The sequence below is a fragment of the Meles meles genome, chromosome 2 (genome assembly GCF_922984935.1).
Source record: "Meles meles chromosome 2, mMelMel3.1 paternal haplotype, whole genome shotgun sequence".
NCBI classification, from domain to species: domain Eukaryota; kingdom Metazoa; phylum Chordata; class Mammalia; order Carnivora; family Mustelidae; genus Meles; species Meles meles.
In genome coordinates, this window is record NC_060067.1 from 27,846,265 (window position 1) to 27,870,671 (window position 24,407).

At 42.7% G+C, this 24,407-nt stretch overlaps 1 protein-coding gene across 2 annotated transcripts in view; it reads left to right on the forward strand.

The window, feature by feature from the left end:
• Positions 1–956: 956 nt before the first annotated feature.
• Positions 957–24,407, forward strand: part of FRYL (FRY like transcription coactivator) — a 259,514-nt gene continuing 236,063 nt past the window's right edge. Inside the window, exons 1-2 of one of the 2 annotated variants that reach the window (XM_045986638.1) lie at positions 957–1,179; positions 3,787–3,792. The gene's annotated coding sequence lies outside the window, so the exon portion shown is untranslated. The remainder of the gene's footprint in view (positions 1,180–3,786; positions 3,793–24,407) is intronic. The other variant, XM_045986649.1, reaches the window with a different exon arrangement.

Genomic DNA, 24,407 nt, shown 5'->3' on the forward strand with positions numbered 1-24,407 from the left:
TGCTGCAAGGTCAAGCTTCCGATGCCAGACTCCCTCTTTCCCTCAAGGGATAGCTTTCTGGTGCCCGTTTGGGCTCCACCTGGGCTTCCCCGACCCCATGACGGACGTCTTCTACTTTTGAGCTTGGCACGAGAAACATCACCTATTTAGTAATTTCAGAAGAGTAACAGCTTTCGTGAGGAACGCCGAGATAACAGAAAGGACGTGAATTAAGCGGAACTTTTAAATGGAAATGATTTAAATGGGTTTTTCAATGAACGTTTGCGAGATGACCCCTCCAGGTTTGCAGATACCTTTACTAAGGCTCTTTGGCGCAGCGAGATGCCAGTGGAATCGACGGTGAGGGTAGAGTGGGCAGTGAGTGAAAACTTGAGCGAGTCTCAAGAGGAGTTAGGACCAGAATTAGGTCTTCTAGCTCACTCTCACCAGTCCATTGACTAGATAGCGTGCTGAGGCTCCGCAGAATCCCAGCTCGGGATGTATTACCCAACTGGAGAAGATTTGGAATTTCTCTCCCCTCCCTTCCCAGCTTTCCCCAATACAGGCTGGGAGTTTGTCCACGACCCCTACCACCATTTAAAGGGACAGGCGCTTAGATGAAGGCAAAGCAGGGAAGACTTTGCAGCTGTATTTCTCAGAGCGATAATGGGTAAGGGGCGTGCAGACTAACTCCTTTCTTGCCCAATCAGGTGCACAGGAAGATGTCCTTTTACCAATAAAAATAAAGTTCGCTTTCCGGAGGCGGGAGGGTGAGCCTTGACTGCCAGGTCTCCAAAGCAACGATGGAGTAGAGGACAGAGAGTGATTAGAGGGAGGACCAACCCGGGGAAGGGGCGGGGTGGGAGGGTGGGGCCGCGGTGAGCGGCGGCTGGTCGGGCCAGTGGACTGCGAGGATTGCTGTTCCTGTTGTAGTGCTTCTCGCCAATCAGGAAGGCGAGGGAGTAGGCGGGGCGGGGAAGGGGTGGGAAGAGCTAGCAGCACCGCCGGGAGTCGGTCGGGCTCAGGGAGAGAGAGAGAAATCCGGTTAAAATCAGAGTCGGAGGTTTAACCACACATCGGTTCCGATCGGATTATTCCTTAAAGGGGACGCGCCATTGTCAAGAGAACGGAGCCCGGGGCCCGAGGGCGGGGACCGGCGGCGCCCGAAGAGCGAGGCAGCTGCACTTGGACTGGGGACGGGTAGGTGTTGCCGGGGGAAAGACGCTTCATTTCACTTTCTCTTCCAGCCCCGGGGCAGGCGCCGGGATGCCCGCCGACCGGCGGCCACAGCCCTGGCAGGAGACGAGGTCGCCGGCCCTCGCCCGGCTGCCCTTCCTGATGGGAGCCGAGGGGGAGGCGGGCCAGGATGGCTGGCAGGCTGCACCGCCCGGGCAAAGACTCCTAACGGACGGTAGACGGCGGCGCAGCCCCCGCCTCAGCCGAAAACCCGCCGGAGCGGCCGCGGGTCCTCGGGGAGCGCCGCGCGCCCCGCTCCCCCGCGCGCCCGGCTCCCCCGCGCGCCCGGCTCCTCTCTCGCGCGCCGCTGGCCCGCGCGCCCCCTGCCCCTCGCGCGCCTCTCCTCGCGCGCCCCCTGCCCCTCGCGCGCCCGGCGCCCCTTCGCGCGCGCGGCTCTCCTCGCGCGCGCCGCCTCCTCGCGGACTCGCGGGAGCCGCCCCGCGGGGAGGAAGGCGGCGGCGGCCAGGCCGAGGGAGGCCGGCGGCCACGGCTTCGCCGGCCCGGATCGTGAAGCGAGGGCTGAGGAGCAAACTTGGCGCGGCCGCGGGCGGCACCGGGCGGGAAGAGGCGCCGGGAGACCCATGGAACGCGCGGAGTCGCCGGCCCGGCCCAGCATTGTCCCTCTTTTCCTCTGCTCTCGTTTCTCCGCCCACTCTCCGCGGTCGCACCCCCAGACCCGGAGCCTACGGGAGCCGGAGCCGGAGTCGGCCCCACGGACGCCGCAGCCGAGCGCCAGGGCCTGATGAGTGTCTTCGTCGACCTCCGTCTCCGCTCCGGTGCGGGCTGCCTGGGCGCTGAGCTCTTCTTGCAACTTTTCTTTGCCGGTTGATGGAAGTTGCGGCTTCCGGGCAGCAGGTTCTTTGGGCAGAGACTCTTCCTCCTTTCCGGAGAGGGTGATTTCTAGGGCGAGCTGGTTCTTGATTGCTGTCGATCGTTCTTCCCATCCCAGTTGAATTCCTCGGCACCTAAAATCGCTTCCCTCATGGATTTGCAATTATACCGGGGCATTAGCCTCTCTCAGGCCAAGATAATGTGAGGAGAGAGAGAGAGAGAGAGAGACAGACCAAGATAATGTGAAGAGAGAGAGGAGAGGGAGCTATGTTGACGAGGAGCAGAAACTCTCTATGTAGAGCTGAATTTGCCTTAACCTTTGAACTGCAAAGTTACCTCGACTTACTGGCGGAGCTTCTTTTGGATGAAAACAGCAACAACAAAACCAACCTACTGGGTTGCTAGGGTCTGTAGAATTAGGAAAAAAAGTATTTTGGGAGGGGGGTAAACTTAGTTTTTTGTAAAGTGGTGTTCTGCCTAGCAGGTATCTACCATACAGTTAATTTCTAGTACGGAGCTCATGGGCATCATAATTAGTAACAACAGCTTTTACTATTGACAAAACAAGAGATTTTTTTTCCCTCATCCTGAGCATTATTGCTCTGCTATACCTGTCAATACTTGCTAAAGAAATCATTTAGAAACAGCACAGCCCTTGTTAGAGACCTTATTTAGAAAAGGAATGTTTTCATAAGCATTCATTTTTGACAGTTTCTTCTTGAGCAATACTTTGTAGAGTACTTGCATGTGCAAGTTACAAGCCTATAAACAAAAGTAACAGTGGGTGTGTTACTCTGTAGTCTTTTTTATTGTTGTTTTTGCTACTCATTATCAAAAATAGCACTCCATCCTGTCTTCCCTTCTGAGTTATTTTGTAAAATTATTTCTTTGGAAGAGTGAATTTTGTTGGAATGCCTGGCCCAGTGGTTTGGTTTGTTTGTTAACTCACTGTCTGGTAACTTTCTGAGTGGTGTGGAACATTATCAGTTCACAGGCTCAGCAGTAACAAGAAAGGAGAAACTGGGCAAACTGAAAGCCAATTTTGGGTAATAATATTTGAGAAGTACTCTGTTCTTCCCACAGAATTTAGAAGTGTAGGCAAACATGTTCTTTTGTAGTAATCTTGATGGTATCTGGCATTGTTAACACCTATATTCCTCTCCTCCCTCCTGTTTGAATCTCTTCTGTGATAAGGATGTCAGGCCAGCTTGCAGGCCTAATCTCCCTTTCCATCTCATAATACAGTTGAGTAGAAAATTAAAACAAGTTTCCAAATTTCAATCTTTGTTTTCTTCCAGCTTAAACAAAAGAGGAGAGAATTTCTGAACTTTTAAAAGAGCACATTCAGAAAGAATTATCTTTGAAATAGCTAGGCTATGCTTCCTGGAAAACATTTTTCCTTTGTTCTTTTCATATTGTTTTAAACACATTGTCTTATGTATACACATTGCCAAGACATTTCTTGAGTTTTGAACTGTCCCTTGAGATCCTTGGGAACTAGCACTGTCCTTCATTTCTCTGCATACCCACTGTGTCACAATAAATGTGTTGTCTCAGGACTTTGTGACAAAGAAAGATAATGTTCTATAAAGGCTGCTTGAGAGATTTAACTTTTTTTTTTATTAAGATTTTATGTATTTATTTGACAGAGATCACAAGTAGGCAGAGAGGCAGGCAGAGTGAGAGGAGGAGGAAGCAGGCTCCCTGCTGAGCAGAGAGACTCTGGGATCATGACCTGAGCCTAAGGTGGAGGCTTTAACCCACTGAGCCACCCAGGTGCCCCAAACTTTTTTTTTTTTTTAAACAAGCACCCTTTCTGAACAAGTCACACTAAAGCAGAGCAACTAGTTTAGTGTCTATGGGTAGATATTACTAGTCTAGATGCTTTTCTCTTTGCAAAAATGTGATTTAATTATTTATAGTATCTGTTCCTCAGACATCTTTTGTGTTAGTGATAGCTTACTGTCACAGGTATTAGAACTACGTTTAACCTGTCAACCGTATCTGTTGAGTATGTATTTATTTAAGAAGTATTACAGAAAGATAAGATAGAAATGGATTACAGTTATTGCTTTCAAAGGTATAACAGTTTAATGGGAAGACACAAAATTATCAGCCATAGGAAGAAGAGTGCATATCTCAGCACAGTAACAAGTGCAAAGTGACCATGACGCAGGATTCATGCCCAAATGGTAAAAGAATAGTGAAATAATAGAAGAAATCTAGGTGAGGTGGGAAAGTTCTCATTGCTTTATATAGCAGGTTTTACATTTTAAAAGAAATTTTGAAAGATAAAGTATGTTTGGGGGTTGGCTTAGTGTATGTTCTCTACTTGAACTATTTTTATCTATAAAATATTTTTTTGGGGCAGAGCATGTGTTCTGAATTTCAACTGTTGTTACCTCAGTAGAGAGATCATCCATCTAACCCAGCTCAAATGTCACCTTGTCTGCAAGCTCCTCTTCTTCTAACCATAAGCGACTGGTTTTTCTTCTTGCTCTCGTAAAACGCTTTTACAGCGCAGACCACTTTCTGACTTACAATATGGTTATGTTTTTATTTTCTTCACTAGAGTGTAGACTTTGCTAAACCATTAACAAAAGTTGGAGGTACTCCCCTATTTATTTGTTCATTTGTTTATTTTTTACTGTTGCCCAAAGTGCTTGAGCACTTTTGTTATCCCCCCAGTATTCTAAAAAACCATAAGCTGTAAAGAAGTTCAAATTGTTTTACTTGGGAAAGTGTGTGTGTGTCTGTGTGTGTTTAGCGGTAAACCATTTTTTTCTCTTATCACCAGAGCTTTGCATGCTCTTGAGTACAAGGCTACCACTGTATGTGTTCAAAACGTTTCAAAAACTGGTCAAAACCTATGTCCCTGAACAGTTTTACCTGCCTTTACCCTGACATATTTTTGGAGTACATACTCCTAAGCTTAATCTCTTCTCATTTCTTGATTCTTTTAATCTCTAGAGAGCATTAAAAATTGTCTGGAGCCTGCCAACAGGCACTTCTCGTAGTAGCCCAAGGAGGAATGTGGGAAGACATTTCTTCATGATCAAATCACATATGGAGGTTTTTACTCAAACCTCCTGTTGCTCATTATGAAAAGGGAGCTATAATTTGGGCAGATGATGTGGGTGATAAGATTCTATTGTTCTGGGTGCTTCTGTAAACTAGCCTGGGGGGAAAAAGATTTTCCAAAGGTTCCTAAATAGGAAACCCAGCTGTAAGCAGCTAGTTGGTTTAATCAGCTGAGAAATCTCCATTCATTTGGCAACTTTTCATTGAGAACTGCACCTACTTTGTGTACCTTGCCTAGCCTTGCCTACCTTGCCTTGAAGGTAAGATTAAGTCTGCCTCTACCACAAGTTGTGAGCTCAGAGTGGTACATGTGGATTAAAAAACAGTGTAAAAACTGCACACCTAGGTGAGTTTATTATTCACTCTTGTTTATTGTTCTGCATAGCTTCTTCCAAAGTACGCTAGCAAACAAACATGTCTTCCATTTGAGGTGGGTAGGAGTTCATGCACACTGTTAAATAAGTCTGTGAGTTCTAGAATTTTTTTTTTAATTTAAATCCTGTTCTTGTGGGGCAGAATATTTCTGAAATTCTACAAACATAAATGTATCTTTCCCCACACCCTGCAAGGGTCATCCATTTCAAAGACCGCCATTATGAGACTACATCTATATGCTAGCAGGTGATTCGTAGTTTGCTGATAGAGTAGTAACATTCTTTGAAAATCTGAATGCTATAGTAAATAGATGGCTTTTTCAGGATTTTTTTTTATATTATGAAAATAACCATTTTGAAAAACCACTTACATAAAAATACTGTGTGAATTATTTTTAATTTTTATAAAATGTACTCCTTCCACCTCTCCCCATGTGTCTGCTGCTTGATGTTTGTATTTGTGGGGAAGGAACTGGATTGTTAATAAAGGGACTGTGTAGGACTGTCAGTGATGAGGTCAGCCAGGTCAGGAAGAATATCTGACAGAGGGCTATATCCTGTGGAGTTTGACCATAATGCAGTAATTAGGATTTGTCAACTTTGGCAAAGAGTTAAAATTTTTAAAATAACAGGGTCACCTGGCTGGCTCACTTGGTGGAGCACATGAGTCTTGGTCTCAGGGTTGTGAGTTTGAGCCTCGATGGGTGTGGAGATTGCTTAAAAATGAAATCTTAATGGGTGCCCGGCTCAGATCAGTAAGTGTCTGCTGTCAGCTCAGGTTATGATGCCAGGGTCCTGGGATGAGTCCTGCATCAGTCAGGCTCCTTGCTGAGCTGGAAGTCTGCTTCTTCCTCTCGCTTTGTCCCTCCTCCCTGCTCATGTGCACATGCGCACTCTCTCTTTTCATGCTGTTTCTTTCAAATCTTAAAAAAAAAAAAAAAAAAAGAAAAGCTTTTTTTTTTTTTTTTTTTTTTTTAAGAAGGAAAGAAAAAGAGATAGCCAGAGAGGGAACACAAGCAGGGGGAGTAGGAAAGGGAGAAGCAGGCTTCTTACAGAGCAAGGAGCCTGATCCCAGGACCCTGGGATCATGACCTGAGCTAAAGGCAGATGCTTAATGACTGAGTCATCCATGCGCCCCTTAAAAAAACCAAATCTTCAAGAAGTTAAAAAAAAATGAAGGGCTCTATGGAGATGTAGTAATTTACATATCATACAATTCACCTATTTAAAGTATACAGTTCAAGGGCACCTGGGCGGCTCAGTCCCTTACGTGGCTTGCTCTTGATTTCAGTTCTCATGACCCCAGGATTGTGAGATCTAGCCCCATATCTAACCCATATTGAGCTCCTGCTCAGGGGAGTCTGCTTGTTTCTCTCGCTCCCCTTCCGCCCCTTCTCCTGCTCACACGCCCACGCAGTCTCTCAAATAAATAAATTACTATAAATTGGGGCACCTGGGTGGCTCAGTGGGTTAAAGCCTCTGCCTTCAGCTCAGGTCATGATCCCAGGGTCCTGGGATGGAGCCCCGCATCGGGCTCTCTGCTCCACAGGGAGCCTGCTTCCTCCTCTCTCTCTGTCTGCCTCTCTGCCTAGTTGTGATTGCTCTCTGTCAAATAAAGAAAATATTTTAAAAAATTACTATAAATTAATTAAATCTTTAAAAAAGAAGTAAAGTGTTCAGTTCCGTGGTTTTTAGTGTATTCCAGAGTTGTAAACCACCACCACAATGAGTTTTAGAACTTTTTCTTTCACCTTCCCCATCTCCCTCACCAGCCCTAGGTAACTGTTGATCTCCCTTCCCTCTCCATGCGTTTGTCTGTTCTGGACATTGAATATAAGTGAAAGATAACATTTTAATAAATGTGCATTTCTGTATAAACTGGTCCCTTTCAATGTGTGTGAATCCTAGGAGGGGAGAGATTCTTTCAATCGTGTGTGCAGCTCCAAGTTTAGAAGGATTTGAAGAGGTGGTTTATCTACAATCCTTATTCTACCTAAGCCTGCAGAGTGATGGGCAAAGAGATTTTTTTTCACCTATGAAAATCACAAGATTCATTTTGGTGACAGTTTTTTATATTCATTTAATCATTTGGTGGCTCTCAACAAGTAAATAATTTATATCTCAAATTTCTGCCTACTGGACCTACAGAAAGGACAGTACTTTAAAAAAAAAAAGTTGAGCGGTGCCTGGGCGGCTCAGTCAGTTAAGCAGCCAACTCTTGATTTCATCTCAGGTCATGATCTTGGGGTCCTGGGTTGGCGCTCTGCATAAGGCTCCCTACTTAGCAGGGAGTCTGCTTGGATTCTCTCTCTCCCTAGCCCTTTAGAGCTCATGCTCTAAAATAAATAAATGAAAAAAAATGAAAAAAAAATGTTGAAAATACTTAGCAAGTTCTTTTTTTTTTTTTTTAAAGATTTTATTTTTAAGTAATCTCTATACCTAATGTGGGGCCTGAACTCACAACCCCGAGACTGAGGTACAGCTATGCTGATTGAGCCAGCCAGGTGCTGCTTTAGTAAGTTCTGATCATTGCTGGGTGTGATGTGATGCTTTACCTTATTGGTCCAAAATGTTTTGCTTCTGCTGTGGCACTTACCATTTATTTGATCAAAACTAGTGTGGGTTCATGGCAGTGAACTTTTATTGCTCCCATGTGGTGCTGGTGACCCAACTTGAAAGCACTTAATAAATGCTTAATGATTGCCTGATCAATATGATCATATATCATATGATATCAATATGATATTTTTGATATGATATGATATCAAATCAATAAATCAAATATGATTTATCAAATATGATATGATATCAAAATAGATATTTTCATTAGCTCTACTAGTCCTTATTTGTCATTTTGAAATCATGTTAGCTAAATTTATAATAATTTATAAATAATTCATAAATAATAAAATAATAAATATAATTAAATATATAGGTATATAAATAATTTAAATAAAATAAATAATTCCTAAATAATAGCTAAATTGAGTGCTTACCAAGTATCGTGATAAGTACTTAAATGTACTATCGTTTTTTAAAAGATTTTATATATTTATTTGACAGATAGAGATCACAAGTAGTCAGAGAGGCAGGCAAAGAGGAGGGGTGGGAGGAAGCCGGCTCCCTGCTGAGCAGACAGCCTGATGCAGGGCTAAATCCCAGGACCCTGAGACCATAACCTGAGCCAAAGCAGAGGCTTAACCCACTGAGCCACCCAGGCGCCCCTTAAATGTACTGTTTTTTAAGGTAAAAGGATGCAATTTATTTTTGAGAATTTTCTGTAATTTACTCCACTGATTATAGTTTTACAGGTTTCTGATCATTTCTTCGTCTTTTTAACATTTTTTTTTAAAGATTTTATTTATTTATTTGACAGAGAGAGAGAGAGAGAGAGAAAGGCGACAAGTAGGCAGAAAGGCAGGCAAAGAGAGAGTGGAGGAAGCAGGCTCCCTGCCGAAGAGAGAGCCCGATGTGGGGCTCGATCCCAGGACCCTGAGATCATGACCTGAGCTGAAGGCAGAGGCCCAACCCACTGAGCCACCCAGGCACCCCTTTTTAACATTTTTGAATGAGGGACGTCTGGGTGGCTTGGTTGGTTAAGCATCTGCGTTCAGCTCAGGTCTGATCCCAGGATTCTGGGATCTAGCCCTGCCTGGGCTCTCTGCTCAGTGGGGAGTCTGCTTTTCCCTCTCCCTCTGCCTGCTGCTCCCCCTGCTCATGCTCTCTGTCTGTCAAATAAATAAAATCTTAAAAAATGAAAGATTTTTTTAAATGACCATTTTTGGTCAGACCTAAGACACTTTGATACTGCTGCTTTCTTGATCTTTCCAGGAGATCAGATTTTCACCAGCTGCCTCCTGCTGTTGGGTGACAGCAATGGTAAGATCCATCTCTAGTTCAGAGCATCTGTACCTCAGAAGGGTTGAAGTGTTGTGTTGTGTTTTGTTTAGTTTATTCAAGGGCATCTGGGAATTGATGAGGAAAGGATAGTAGTTACACTCACTGCAATGCAGCCTCACGTTTTAATTCATAAAATATTCACATGTGTGCTTTGTTGCCTGAGTAAATTTCAGCATAATAGTTCAACTTCTCAGGATTCCTTGTTTTGTTTTGCTCTGTTTGGAGTTTTGGTGTGTGTCTGTTTCATGGTAAAATTCAGATATGATGTAATTTAGTTCAGTACTAAAGAATGCTGGAAAGATCATTTAATACAATTTTCAGTTTTGTGTGTCTGCTTAAAAATAGAGGATGGATTATGCTGTTTATAATCCTGGTTAAATAATATCACTGTGGTGGTTCCTTTTGTGTGTCTTGGGCAGCGGTGAACACACGATTTATTTGCAGAAAAGCACTGGCCATTAGTTTCCTCAGTTAGCAGTCTACAGACCACCACTGGTGGTCAGACCATGGCTTGTGAACACTCTTGTCGGTGAAACTCTTCCTCTCTAAATCATATTGGTTTGGGGGTTGGTTTGGGAATTACTTTACTGTTAGCTGGATCTCTCTGCTCTCATTACGCCTGCTTACTGTACCTACCATGCCTTTCTAATTTGATAGTTTAGTGTGCCATGAGTAGAACCCATAAACACACTTGTGGAACGGTGGATAAAAATATTAGAAGGTTCTGAAGAACGAGCCAAAGAAGCATAGGACTTTAGTACTAGGACCTTGTTATATTGATTTTCACTGCTTGGAGGACTCTTGGCTTCTTTCCTGGTTTTGGACTCTGTTTCAGGTAGGCGATGTCTCTGGAATAGCAGGTGCTGTAACGGGGTGGTACATAATTACCTTGTAGATATTTAGCTTCCACTGAATAATAGACCTTTTTAAAATTCTGTCTTACTCAGTCTAACTCAAGTGGATGGTAAATAAGTGGATGGGAAAAAGGAAAAGAGTTCTTTCTTGGATGTCTTGATATTCTTTTTTTTTTTTTAAAGATTTTATTTATGTATTTGAGAGAGAGCATGAAGTAGGGGAGGGGCAGAGGGGGAGGGAGAGGCAGACTCCCCACTGAGCAGGGAGCCTGACATGGGGCTTGATCCCAGGACCCTGAGATCATGACCTGAGCTGAAGGCAGACGCTTAACCGACTGAGCCATCCAGGCATCCTGGATATCTTGATATTTTACATCTTGAGAGAACTGTCATGATCCCAAGCTTGTGCACCAGGATACTGGAATGCACTGGTGTATAGTTGCAATACAGAGCCTCATATAGTTCTGTGAGCAGAAGGTAGAGGCCTTCAATGACAGAGAGGCTGCATGCAAAATAGCCACTTTTGCCTAGTATCTGGATATTTATATTTCAACTGGATCTTCTGGTAATCTGTTTTCTTTGAGGCAAAATTGTGTAGGTGCTGTTTTCTATGTTTGTGTTAATGGTAACTTGGACTATGTCTTATATGTAATATTCCTGGAAATCATGAAACTTTGGTATACTTTCAGTAAATACTGGTTAGAGTTTAGTCATACATTTCTTTATGGTTGCTGCACTTTTTCCTGTTGTAGGACTCACGGAGTTACAGTGTTTTCAGAGCTGGAATGTCTTGGGAATGATCTGATACAATTCTTACGTCTTGTGGATGACAATGAGATTGTGACTTGTTTAAACTGTGGATAGAATAGAGTTCTTTTTGATTCTCAGTCCGGTGTCTGTCCTGTTTTTGTGTATGCTTTCCTAAGTAAAACTTTGAAGGGATAGATAGTAAGTGTCTTAGACTTTTGTAGCTTCTGTAACAGAGGTCTGCATCTTTGTTTTGGTCATACTCCAGCAGTATAAAGAACTGTGTCTGCATTCTCCATATGGATGTTTGTTGTGAACTATGTATTACCTATACTGTACATAGTAAGACGTTCATAAAAAATGAGATAAAGATGAAAAACATTGTAGAACAATTTAAAATATATTATTTTCATGTTTTTGATTTCACTTAAAATATTAGTAATTTTATTTTATTATTTTATTTTTTTTAAAGATTTTATTTATTTATTTGACAGATATCACAAGTAGGCAGAGAGGCAGACAGAGAGAGAGGGAGAAGCAGGCTCCCCGAGCAGAGAGCCCGACGTGGGGCTTGATCCCAGGACCCTGAGATCATGACCTGAGCCGAAGGCAGACGCTTAACCCACTGAGCCACCCAGGCGCCCCTAAGATATTAGTAATTTTATTTTTTTTATTTTTATTTTTTTTAAAGATTTTATTTATTTATTTGACAGAGAGAGATACAAGTAGGCAGAGAGGCAGGCAGAGAGAGTGAGAAGCAGGCTCCCTGCCGAGCAGAGAGCCTGATGCGGGACTCGATCCCAGGACCCTGAGATCATGACCTGAGCCGAAGGCAGCGGCTTAAACCACTGAGCCACCCAGGCGCCCCGATATTAGTAATTTTAAAAATAAGTATGACTGAATGTCATTACTCAAAGAAACTTTATTTTGGGGCATCTGGGTGGCTCAGTGGGTTAAAGCTTCTGCCTTTGGCTTGGGTCATGATCTTAGGGTCCTGGGATCGAACCTTGCATTGGACTCTCTGCTCAGAAGGGAGCCTGCTTCCTCCTGACCCCCTTTTTGCCTGCCTCTCTGCCTACTTATGATCTCTGCCATATAAATAAATAAAATCTTAAAAAACCAAAAAACCCTTTATTTTAAAATAATTATAGACCATAGGAAATTGTGAAAACAGTGCAGGGAGTGTGTGTAACTTTCGTTTAGCTTCCCCAGTGTAATATCTTACATAAAATTACATTAATAATCATGTTTAATCAGGAAACTGGCACTGGTACAATACTGTTAAGTAGCCATATTCAGTTTTCATGGTTTTTAGTGTACTCCTTCGTGTGTGTGTGTGTGTGTGTGTGTGTGTGTGTGTAGTTTCGTGCAGTTAATACCATTTCATGTCTAGATTCGTTTCACTACCACCACAATCAAGATACAGCAAGCACTGTTCCATCACTGCCAAGAAACTCCCCCATGCAGCTCAAGGTCCCCTCCACCCCCCCATCCCTGTTTACTGGCAACCACTCTTTGTTCTATCTCTATAATTGTGTCATTTTGAGAATGTTACATAAATGGAATCCTACTGTATCTTTTCGAGATTGACTTTTTTCCACTCAGCACAATGCCCTAGAGAACCTGGCAAGCTAACCAGTGTAGTGGTAGTTCATTTCTTTGGGTCGCTGAATAATATTCGTTGTATGGCTGTTCTACCGTACGCAGTTTGACTACTTACCTGTCGAAGAACACACGAGTTGTTTCCAGTTTTTGGCTGTTATGAATAAAGCTGCTGTGAACATTCATGTATAGGTTTTTATGTGAACCTAAGTTTTCATTTCTCTGGGGTAAATGCCCAAGAGTGCAGTTGCTGGGTCATATTGTAAGTGAATGATTAATTTTATAAGAAACTGCCAGACTGTTTTCCAGAGTGTCTGTATTTTCTCACTAGCCGTGTGTGAAAGATTCGGTTTCTCCATACGGTATTTTCACTTTTTTTTTTTTTACATTAGTGATTCTAAGTAGTTGTGTAGTGGTAGTTCATTGTGGTTTTAATTTGCCTTTCCCTAATGGGCATATTGTTTCCCTAACGAGCAAATTGTATTGTTTTTCACTGTTGAGCTTTGAGAGTTCTTTCTAGTGTCTAGATATAAACCCTTTGTCAGATGCGTGATTGGCAACATTTTCTTCCCATCCAAGCTTGTCTTTTCATCCTCTTAACTGGGTATCTTAGAGAGCAAAAAAGTTTGAAATTTTCATGTACTGCATCCAAACATTTTTTTTTTTTTTTCATTTATCAATTGTGCTTTTCATGTCACTGCTGTGGACTCTTCATCCAGTCCTAGGTCTCAAAGATTTTTTTCCCTATGTTTTCTTCTAAAAGTTGTATAGTTTTATAGTTCACAAGATAATCTTTTACCTTATAGTTTTGGTAGAGCACTGATATTGGTAATAGGCATTTGGCAGTTCCTTCATTTTCTTGTTTTGTGCTTGAATTTTGCTTTATTTATTTTAAAAAATATTTTATTTATTTATTTGACAGAGAGCACAAGTAGGCAGAGAGGCAGGCAGAGAGAGAGAGAGGGAAGCAGGCCCCCCGCTGAGCAGAGAGCCAGACGTGGGACTCGATCCCAGGACCCTAAGATCATGACCTGAGCCTAAGGCAGCGGCTTAACCCACTGAGCCACCCAGGTGCCCTGCAAAAAACCCTTTCTTATTTACTATAGAGATAGCTAAATATCCAATTCTGACAGTTTCTTTTTTTTTTTTTTAAAGATTTTATTTATTTATTTGACAGGCAGAGATCACAAGTAGGTAGAGAGGCAGGCAGAGAGAGAGGAAGGGAAGCAGACTGTCTGCTGAGCAGAGAGCCCAATGCGGGTCTTGATCTCAGGACCCTGGGATCATGACCTGAGCGAAGGCAGAGGTTTAACCCACTGAGCCACCCAGGTGCCCCTCTATTTATTTTTTTAAAATTTTAAACATTTAATTCCAGCGTAGTGGATATCCAGTGTTAATATTCGTTTCAGATGTACAATATATGATTCAACACTTCCATGTATTATTCAGTGTTCATCAAGACAAGTGTATTCTTTAATCCCTATCACCTGGTTCACCCCCCCCCCCACCATACCCACCCCCCACCCCGGCAAGCACCAGTTTGTTCTCCGTAGCTAAGAGTCTGTTTCTGGTTTTTTTTGGTTTGTCCCTCTCTTTTCCTTTGTTCATCTACAAAAAATCTTTTAAAACCCATTCGTGGGTGACGTGATAATTCTACCGAGATCTGCAGATATGCTTAATTGGGCCCAAGGAAGCTGCAGGATGTTGGAGTTTGCTAAAAGTGAGCCCACAGGTGAGGGCATCACAAACAACCCCTCCAGCATGCGGAGTGGCTGCCTTTAGGGGACATTTACCTACTGGAATACTGGGTATGTGTTCAGGGCCACAAACAACAGAAGAGATTTCATCCGGAGATGAGGTGCTTACAGAGTTGTCAGAAGGGCCTAACAGTTGCTCTGGGATGGTGACACAGAGGGAACCCGTAAGGGGAGCTCAGAGGGCATCCCTTCCCCTGAACTGGGACCCAGAGCTTGGGCCCCCTCAACAGCCACTGCTCCAGACACACTGGAAACTGCCGGACACGCCAGAGCTGCAAGTCAGGACTAGGAGGGCAGAGCGAGAAACCGCTGGTGGCCCGCCACACTGCTGCTCGCCATCCAGGAAGTCGGAGAACGGACCCTGCGATGATGCTGTGGCGAGGTCTTGTATGTCCATGACTCTGCTTGCTCCCCACGCTGCCAAAAACGGTGCCTTTCCAGTCGCCTCTACGTAGACTAGTGGGCCGAAATGTGTGACGGGCATTCTTCACCAACGCGCCGGGCCACAAGGCTGCGTAGGAGCAGAGAGGGTGCTGGTGTCGGTTTCACACACTGAATATGAAAGCTCAGTTTCTAGTTTAAGATAACATGCGTATGTTCAGTCTTAGAGTATTTCCTTTTCACGCCAGCGGCATGATCACCCTGCCTCTGTGGGTACATGTACCCCACTTTGAACTTTAATACCTGGATTTCCAAGTAGTAGGAACAGAGTAGGTCTGGTATGCTTTTTTTCTCAAATACTTGAATTTATCTGAATATTTCCCAGTTTCTAAAACCATGTCTATCCTAGGGCATCTGGCTGGCTCAGTCAGTAGAACATGAGACTCTTGATCTCAGGGTGGTGAGTTCAAGCCCTACATTGGGCATAGAGCTTACTTTAAAACAAAAAACACCCACATCTTTCCGTTTTATAAATATATAAAAGTATAAAATGTTACTGTTTTGGGAAACCCTCCATAAATCAGTCAACATAATTTTTCCTTACTGTTGGGACCCAAGCCTTCTCTCTAACACCCATGTCTTCCTAGCTGTCCTTGGAGAATAATGTACAAAAGGTGGGTTTTTCCTTAAAACTGCTTTGGTGCCAGAGGCCCTACAGCCAACTGTCATCATTACTTTGGTATCTATTTGTCAAAAATAATTAAAGTTTGGTTTGTTTTATTGCATACTTCAGATTTTTATTCCTGGGGGTAGCAAATTTTGGCACAAACTCAAAAGTGAGACATACAGATATCCTTGCGAAGACTAGTTTGCTACGGTCTGTGATGGCAACAGATTTAAAATGCAATAAAATAAGTTGTATGAAAAATTTTGAGTATGTGTTCATGTGCCTTTTTCTAGTGAGAGGTCCATAGGTTTATCAGATTTCAAAAGCAGAGCCCATGATCCTGAGCAGATTAAAAATGGCTGCTCTAGAGGTAAAAATTCAATTAAGACATTTGCCAACAATTGAACACCACGTCTTTTGCTGTCAATCACAGACCGTTTCCCTGATCTCTGTCCTGTGTCTGGAGCCTTTTTTAAGGACATATAAAGAAAATTATTGTTACTCAAGTGTTTAGGGGAGAGTGAAGGAATACCACAAGAGTTCATTATTAAATGAGGGTGGCTAGCTGGAGCTCAGTTATATTGCCCCTGTAGTCATTTTTGTCAAAAAGGATCCATTCCTGTGTGGTTGATGGGATCCTGAAAAATGATGGATTTTATGTGTCAAGATATCTTAAAACATTGATAATCTCTAATCCAATATATTTTGCCTTAGGGAATCTATCTGAATTTTTGAATTTAAAAAATAATTTATAACTTCAAATCTGGAGCCTAAAATTATATAATTTAGAGAGGAATCTACAAATCACATAGTTCTCGCCTTGCTTCTTAACATTCTATCATATGACCTCTTCTCATAGACCAAAGCCTAGATGGAACCTATGTAGCATGGCAGAGATTTAAGCACTTTTTATTATATGTGCTGCCGAAGCGAGCACGATTTAAGCACTTTTTAAACAAAATCATGCATAGATATTTCTCATGATGAAAGGAGAGATGGTACCAACACACACACACACACACACACACACACACACACACACACACACACACACGTATGCGCAGTGAGAGGGTAGTGAGGACTTTAGAACAGGCCAGTGGAGGCTGTGTCATCTGAGTCCTGGTTCCACTGGTTGAGCTCCACAAACTTTACTAGAATAGTATCTCTTATAAGCCTGACTGTTTGGGTTGTTATTTAAAGTCTCTCAAAATGTTATGGGTAGTCTCAGATTCCTCATGTATAAAATGAGTAAAACATGATTTCCCTCATAGAGTGGTTGGGAGAACTAAATTAAAAGATACAAATGAAGCAGGGGGCCTAGGCTGCTCAGTTGGTTAGCCACTGCCTTCGGCTCAGGTCATGATCCTAGAGTCCTGGGATCGAGTCCCACATCGGGCTCCTGGCTCTGCGGGGAGTCTCCTTCTTCCTCTGACCTTCTCCCCTCTCATGCTCTCTTTCTCTCTCAAATAAGTAAATAAATCTTAAAAAAAAAAATAAAGATACAAATGAAGCACATAGCCCAGTGCCTGTGGTAGGCTGAGTAATGTTCTCCCTCCATGTCTTCGTCCCTGGAACCTGTGACAGTTATATTACAGAGCTGAAGGGACTTGAGGTTTCAGGTGGAATTAAGGTTGCCAATCAGCTCATTTTAATAGAGTATCCTGGATTATTACATTAGGGTGGCCTAATGTAATCTTTAAAAGAAGCAGGAGGCAGGAAAGTCACGATCAGAGAGATGGCGTCATGAGAAGGAGCCCAATGTCTGTTGGTGGCTCTGAAGATACAAGGGGGTCGGGGCCACGTGAGGTGGGCGGCCTCCATAAATCAGGAAAGGCAAGAAAATGGAATCTCCTTAGAGCTTCCAGGAAGGAACCCAGCTCTGCCGACACTTTGGTTGTAGCCCAGTGAGATCTGGACTATTTTGGACTTCTGCCTGCCGGAACCGTAAGATAATGAATTTGTGTTATTTTAAGCCACTAGGTTTGTGATAATTTGTCACTGCGGCAATTGATTGCACTGCAGGAAACCGATATAGTGCTTTCTTAATAAATATTAGGAGCTAAATAAACCTCTTTCTCTCTTAAAACCACCTGCTGATGGGGCGCCTGGGTGGCTCAGTCGGTAAAGCGGCTGCCTTTGGCTCAGCCGCTTTGGCTCCTGATCCTAGAGTCCTGGGATCGAGCCCCACATCACGCTCCCTGCTCAGTGGAGCACCTCCTTCTCTCTCTGCCTGCCGCTCTGCCTACTTGTGCTCTCTATCTCTCTGTTAAATAAGTCTTAAAAACAAAACTGCTGAATTTAACCCTTGTCCACTTCAACATAACCCTGTACCCTAGTTTTTCCTTTTTAGAAAGAAATATGTCCTTTATCTTCTTTTGACTTGAGCCCCAGAATCTCATTCCTTCCCCATTTTCTGTCCCCTCCTGTATGTTCATTTTTTTCTTGTCTCTTTGCCTGCTACTTTGAAATACAGAGCTATTTCGTCTTGGAGAAGCCCCTGTTTGACATTGCTTTCCCTTTTAGTTACCACCCTGCAATCACCCTCCAAGAACCACAAGACCTTAAAAGGTCTTCAATTTTTATGAGATAATTTCCTGTTTAATTTTAATTCTGGATAGGTTTAGAACTATTATATGCGATATAAATTCATACAAGAATTTGACTGCTTCCCTTTTCATAAGCTTTATACTGTGTTGGTTGTGATGAGGTTAGGAAAGAAAGAGAAGGCGTCAGTCCTCCAAGGAATTCTGTTGCAGACAGTAAGTAAATTAGCAAACAGTTCACAAGCAGTAAATACCAAGCATCAGGTGTCAGTCAGTGGTAAGGACGGTAGTAGGTATCATTAGAGGGCAAAGTAGGGAGAGGCTGCTTTAGAGTGCAACAGACTCTGAAGGTTTTTTTTTTTTTTTTTTTTAAGATTATTTATTTATTTGACACACAGAGAGAGATCACAAGTAGGCAGAGCGACCCGCAGAGAGAGAGGGGGAAGCAGGCTCCCTGCTGAGCAGAGAGCCTGATGCGATGCGGGGCTCCATCCCAGAACGCCAGGATCATCACCCGAGTGGAAGGCAGAGGCTTAACCCACTGAGCCACCCAGGCGCCCCCAGACTCTGAAGATTTTATAAGATTTTATTTATCCACTTGATGGAGAGTGCAAGCACAAGCAGTGGGGAGCGGCAGGTGGAGGGAGAGGAAGGAGGCTCCCCATGGAGCAGGGAGCCCGACCCGGGGTTCAGTCCCAGGACGCTGGGATTATGACCTGAGGCGAAGGCAGCCGCTTAACTGGCTGAGCCATCCAGCTGCCTCAGAAGGCTTTATAGAAGAGATTCTTGAGTGAGGAATTTGCTCTTAAAGGAATTGGGGAAATTGGTTTCAATGAAATAATCTATATTATTAGAAACAGAAAACAAAAATTTGCTCATTTATTTTTTTGTGAACATATGTGGAAAATATTTTTTTCCCTATTGAATTTTTATGGTTGAGGAGAGACTCCTGTAGAATTTTAAAGATGTGGGCGCCTGGGTGGCTCAGTGGATTAAGCCGCTGCCTTTGGCTCAGGTCATGATCTCAGGGTCCTGGGATCGAGTCCCGCATCAGGCTCTCTGCTCAGCAGCGAGCCTGCTTCCCTCTCTCTCTCTCTGCCTGCCTCTCTGTCTACTTGTGATCTCCCTCTGTCAAATAAATAAATAAAATCTTTAAAAAAAAAAAGAATTTTAAAGATGTATAACCCTAAATTACAGGAAATTTGCAACACGTTTGTCTTGATACTCTCAAGTAGAACACCTGAGATCTTTATTTTTTCCATTGTCGTAAGTGATACATATTGCTTTTTTCATTGTATTTATATTTGATGTGGTTATGTAAACCTCAAAATATGATTTGAAACGTAGTATGACCCAGTCTGGGTTCATTGTGTCTTATGCACTGAAAACATTGCGATTACATTTTTAAAGGAAAGTGTTACAGGGGCTAACTAGAGACAGTATGTTAGATTGACCTTACGTTTTAGGTAGGGTTATTAAGTTGTGGGTCAGGAGAATGCAGAGGATAACAGTATAAATGAATTTCTGCCAGGCATTCGGTAACATTTCTCTCTTTCGACAAGTGGGAGACTGGGGGCTGGCTGACCATAAGATTAGGTAGACTTGTGATTGCTTGAGCAGCAGCTCTGAAGATTAGTGAATGGTGAGTTGATGACAACTGGAGAGAAATTTCTCTTGCTGAAGGTTACTGTTCATGTGTTTATAATGTGAATAAGAACACTGGTACTGAGGCGCCTGGGTAGCTCAGTCAGTTAAGCAGTTGTCTTCCGCTCAGGTCTCGATCCTGGGGTTCTGGGATCAAGTCCTGTGTTGGGCTCCCTGCTCAGCACGGAGTCTGCTTTCCCTCTCCCCCTGCTTGCGCTCTCCTCTCTTGGTGGCTCTCTCTCAAATAAATCTTAAAAAAAAAAAAAAAGAAAACTTTGACACTATGCTTTTCAAATTTTTGCATTGAATGAATTTTTTAGGGTTAACTTTGGAAAAATCTTCCTGACTGAAGTGGTGGGCCAAGGCTAACATGGTAATTTAATGGGGCTTGATACGAAGTCCTCTATATGGGTTGAGAAGAGAGCTGCATAATCATAGGGGTGAGAGATGTGGCAGAATACAAGTAAGTATGTTAATGACTGTAGTAAACTCAGTATGGGTATAAAATGTCATGCGACTACGAGGAAGGCTGCAGAGACCAGTAGTCTGGACTCCCAGGAGAAGGAGGTTCCAAAGAGGAAAGGCGGTAGTCTTACTCTGTTCTGTACTGTCCAGACGACACCTGGAGTGTCGTGTTGAGTTCTGGATGTCACCTTTGAAAACGAATGAGAAAACAGAAAATCACCCGTGTTGGTGAGGATCTGGAGAAATTGTTACCCTTATACGTTGCTGGTAGAAATGTAGAAGGGTCCAGCTGCTGTGGAAGACAGTTTGGTGGTTATTCAAACAGTTGAATCTAGAATTAGGATATGAACCAGATATCCCACTCCTACGTACGTACCCAAAAGAGTTGAAAACAGGTATTCAAACAGTTGTACATGAATATTTATAATAGTTCTGTACTTACCTTGCAGTTCACATTAACTAAAAGGTAGAAACAACCCAAATGTACATCAACTAATGAGGGGGTCACCAAACTGTGGCATATCCCAAGAATGGAGTATTATTCAGCCCTAACAAGGAGGTACCGATAAGTGCTGCAGAGGGCACGAACCTCGCAAACATTATGCTAAGTGGAAGAACCTGGAAACAATATCCTACATTATGATTTCACTGATAGGAAATATCCCACACAGTGAAATGCACACAGATGTAAAACATTCCTGGTTGCCAGGGTCATGGGGGATGAGGAGTGACTGCTGGATGGATGTGGGTTTCTTCTTGGGGTGGTGAAATGTTTTGGAACTAGATAGAGGTCTTAGTTGCAAAACGTTGTGAATGTCCTAAGTGGTATTGAGCTGTCTACTTTAAAATGGTCATACTGTCTGGATTTCATCTTAGAGTGTCAGTAGGTAGAAATTAACTGGATAGTCTTGAGAATCCAGAAATAAACTCCGTGATCAATAGATTTTTTTTTTTTTAAACAAGTGTGCCAAGAAAATTCAATAGGGAAAGAATAGTCTTTTTAGCAGATTGTGCTGAGACGCCCGGAGATTTGAGATTTATATGCAAAAGAAGGAATTTGAACTGCTTCCTCCTCCCATCATACACACAAATTAAAAATGGATCATAGACCTACATGTACAGCAGAATTGATAAAATTCTTAAAAGAAAATGTGAGTATATCTTAATGACCTTGGCCTGGCAAAGCCTTCTTAGGGCACTGACAGCACAAACAACAGAGAATAAAATCAGTAAGCTGGACTTTATCAAAATTAAAAACTTCAATGCGTCAAAGGATACCATTAAGAAACTAAAAAGACAACCCACAAAATTGGAGAAAAATATTTGCGATTTCTATCAAATAAGGGACTTGTATCTAAGGTCTATAGCAATGAAAAGACAACCTAACTAAAAATGATGAATAAACAGGTATATTTTATGGTATGTGAATTATATCTCAACAAAAATGGTTAAAAAGTGAGTCAAGTGGAATATGTTTAGTGATTTCTAGTCTTAAGGGATTCAAAATTAAAACCCTGGCTTTTTCCACTGATTCTCCTTTTCGCTTTTGCCTTCCTGCACTCTGGCTTCCAACTTCTGTCAGCTGTGGCTTTTAAACTGACAAGTTCAAGAACATTTACATTCTGTTCTGTAACCTTAATGAAGTCTTTGGTGCTTCGTTTTTATGTTGGTCCGATGTCTTTTAATATTGTGCAAATACTCATTGCAGAGCCGAGAAGTTAGGGTGACATTTCCTTCTCTATATGCCAGTATCATGACTCCGTGCCCATAGAAGGCCGCTGTTCCTAGCTTCAAAGACCAATAGATTCTCTTCCTGTAATCCATCAGCTGCTCAAAATCATGTCACATTTTTCCACACTTGAACCATGACTTCCTTTTTAAAATTATTTTTAATTTTTCTTATGTAATCTCTACACCCAACGTAGGGCTCAAACTCATGACCCTGAGATCAGGAGTTGTATGCTTTACCAACTGAGGCACCCAGGTGCCCCAGAACCATGACTTTCTTAAGTAGTTCCCCCCCCACCCCCACCCCCTGATGTATCACTTTGGTTCTTTTGGCAACATTTTGCAGAATATCTAAGACAGGGCACTTAGGGGATTGTCTTGATCTTTCTTTTATTGGTAGTGGTTCCTGTTGCTCCCAGCATCTTTTTCTCACTTACTAGACGGTGGGAAGAAGGGAATAGGATGGGCACTGATTCATCATGATCTCCCCACCCTTTAAAAGTTTTGAAAAGTTTAAACACTTAGAAAATTGTGAGAGTAGTAATGTGAACTCTTATCTAATTTTTACCTCGATTTATCAGTTATAAGCATTTTGCTGTATTTGCTTTCTCCTTTGTCTATATATCTGTAGTTTTTTGGGGAATCTTTTAAGAGAAAACTGCAGAGATCATGACTTTGCTTTTTTTTTTTTGCCTTTTTTTTAAAAATAAAGATTTTATTTATTTATTTGACAGAGAGATAGAGAGTGAGCACAAGTAGGCAGAGCGGCAGGCAGAGTGAGAGGGGGAAGCAGGTGCTTTGTTGAGCAGGAAGCCTGATTCGGGGCTCGATCCCAGGACTCTGGGATCATGACCTGAGCCGAAGGCAGCCGCTTGACCCACGAGCCATCCGGGTGCCCCATGACTTTATTCTTAAACGCTTTACTGCACATCACCTATGAAAAGGACTTTCTCATGTGATCATGGAACAAGGATTAAATTCAGGAAATTGAACATTTGAGTTTGCCGGGAAGCAGATGCCGAGGCCAGGAGTAGGATTCCTAAAAGCAGAAGCAGGAGTGGGCAAGTGGAGCTATCAGATTGTGATAATGGTCTGTCTGTCCACCAGAGAAGCCCATCTGGAGTTAGGATTGTCCATTAGAAGAGTTCTGTGTTGGCTAGAAATAGCTTGGCTTGTACCTTGCCTTTCTCAGTTATATGAGCTTGAGCTGTTCGGAGATTATCGAGACTTCCTCTTGAGAGCTGAAGCCAACTCTGGTGAAGCTAATAGCTTAATCATACTCCTCACACCTGGTGGTGAGTCTTTGGCTGTGGGTGGTACATTTCCATGTCTACCATGATACAATACTATTATGTAATATACAGTCTACATTCAAATTCATCAATTGCCCAGTAACACCCTTTATAGCAAATTTCCTCCCCATCAGATCTCTTTTCATCTTGAAAGATCTTTCAAGAAGCTCCCCAGGTGATTTTTCCTATATGTCTCATTGGCCTGAAATGAATCACTTCACAGTGGGACAGGAGAGGTTGCTCAGACCAATTGCTGGCAAAGGGGAATGCGATTTCCAGGCTTAGTTTAGACCTGTCATGACTTCATCCCATGGGTCTGGGGGAGAGGCTGCCTTTTCTAATCATGTGCTTCTCACCTGATAACTCAAAAAAGAGAAAGGAAAAAATGTAGATTTCTTTAGTAAGAAGGAAGGGAGGAAAACTGGGTAGACAATTAGCATTCTGTGGGAATTTTCTGTTGCATAATTTTTTTTTTCTGTTGAGGAGGGAAACACATGCATTCCTGTCATTAAACCAGCTTCTTAGTTATTCTGCCTTTTGAATGGAATCCACTCCTTTCTTCCTTTCATGGAGTTCACTAATTTTCTGTTTTAATAGGATGAATTATTGTCTAGTCCTGCCACACAGCTGCCATCCTGGGACGTCTTTTTCATTTCACTCTTGGATCATTTCCACTGTTTCTTGTGTTCTCATATCTACTTTATTGGTTTTCATCCTTGTTGCTAGAGAGTAACCCCAGGTAATGTCCTTACATGTTTGGAAGTGTCTTTATTCTGCTTTCTTACTTGATGGATCATTTGGATATAAAAATCTGGGTCAAAATTATTCAGCTTTTGAAATTTCTGAGGCATTGTTCTGTCTTCTGCAACTGAGAGTTCCTGATTTTAGTCAGATTCTTCCTTTTAGTCCTTTTTCCTCACATCCTTTAGAATCTTTTTTGGTGGCTGTGTAATTTCACAAGATTTGCCTGGATGTGTTTTCATGGACCAGAAGGTAGGTCACTTCCTCTCATTTGTCACCTGGCTCCCTGTCTTATTTTGTTAAGTGTCCTTTATTACTAATCTTTCCTTGGGGGCGATTTCACCACTGATGTGGATGGTTCATCTGCTCCTTTGGACAGACACTGTACTTACTGGTCTCTTTCCTCGCTAATGGAAGCCCAGTTTTGTTTGGGTGTTTAGTGCTCGTGTGTTTCCTGGGCTTCCCCCACCCCCATCCCAAAGGCGACAGTTTGTGAATGTGGCTTAGCCTAAAGCCAACTGTGTTAGTTCCATTATCCTTGCCCATGATTGGTTTCGGGCTTATGACATGTCAGGAAGTCTGTGG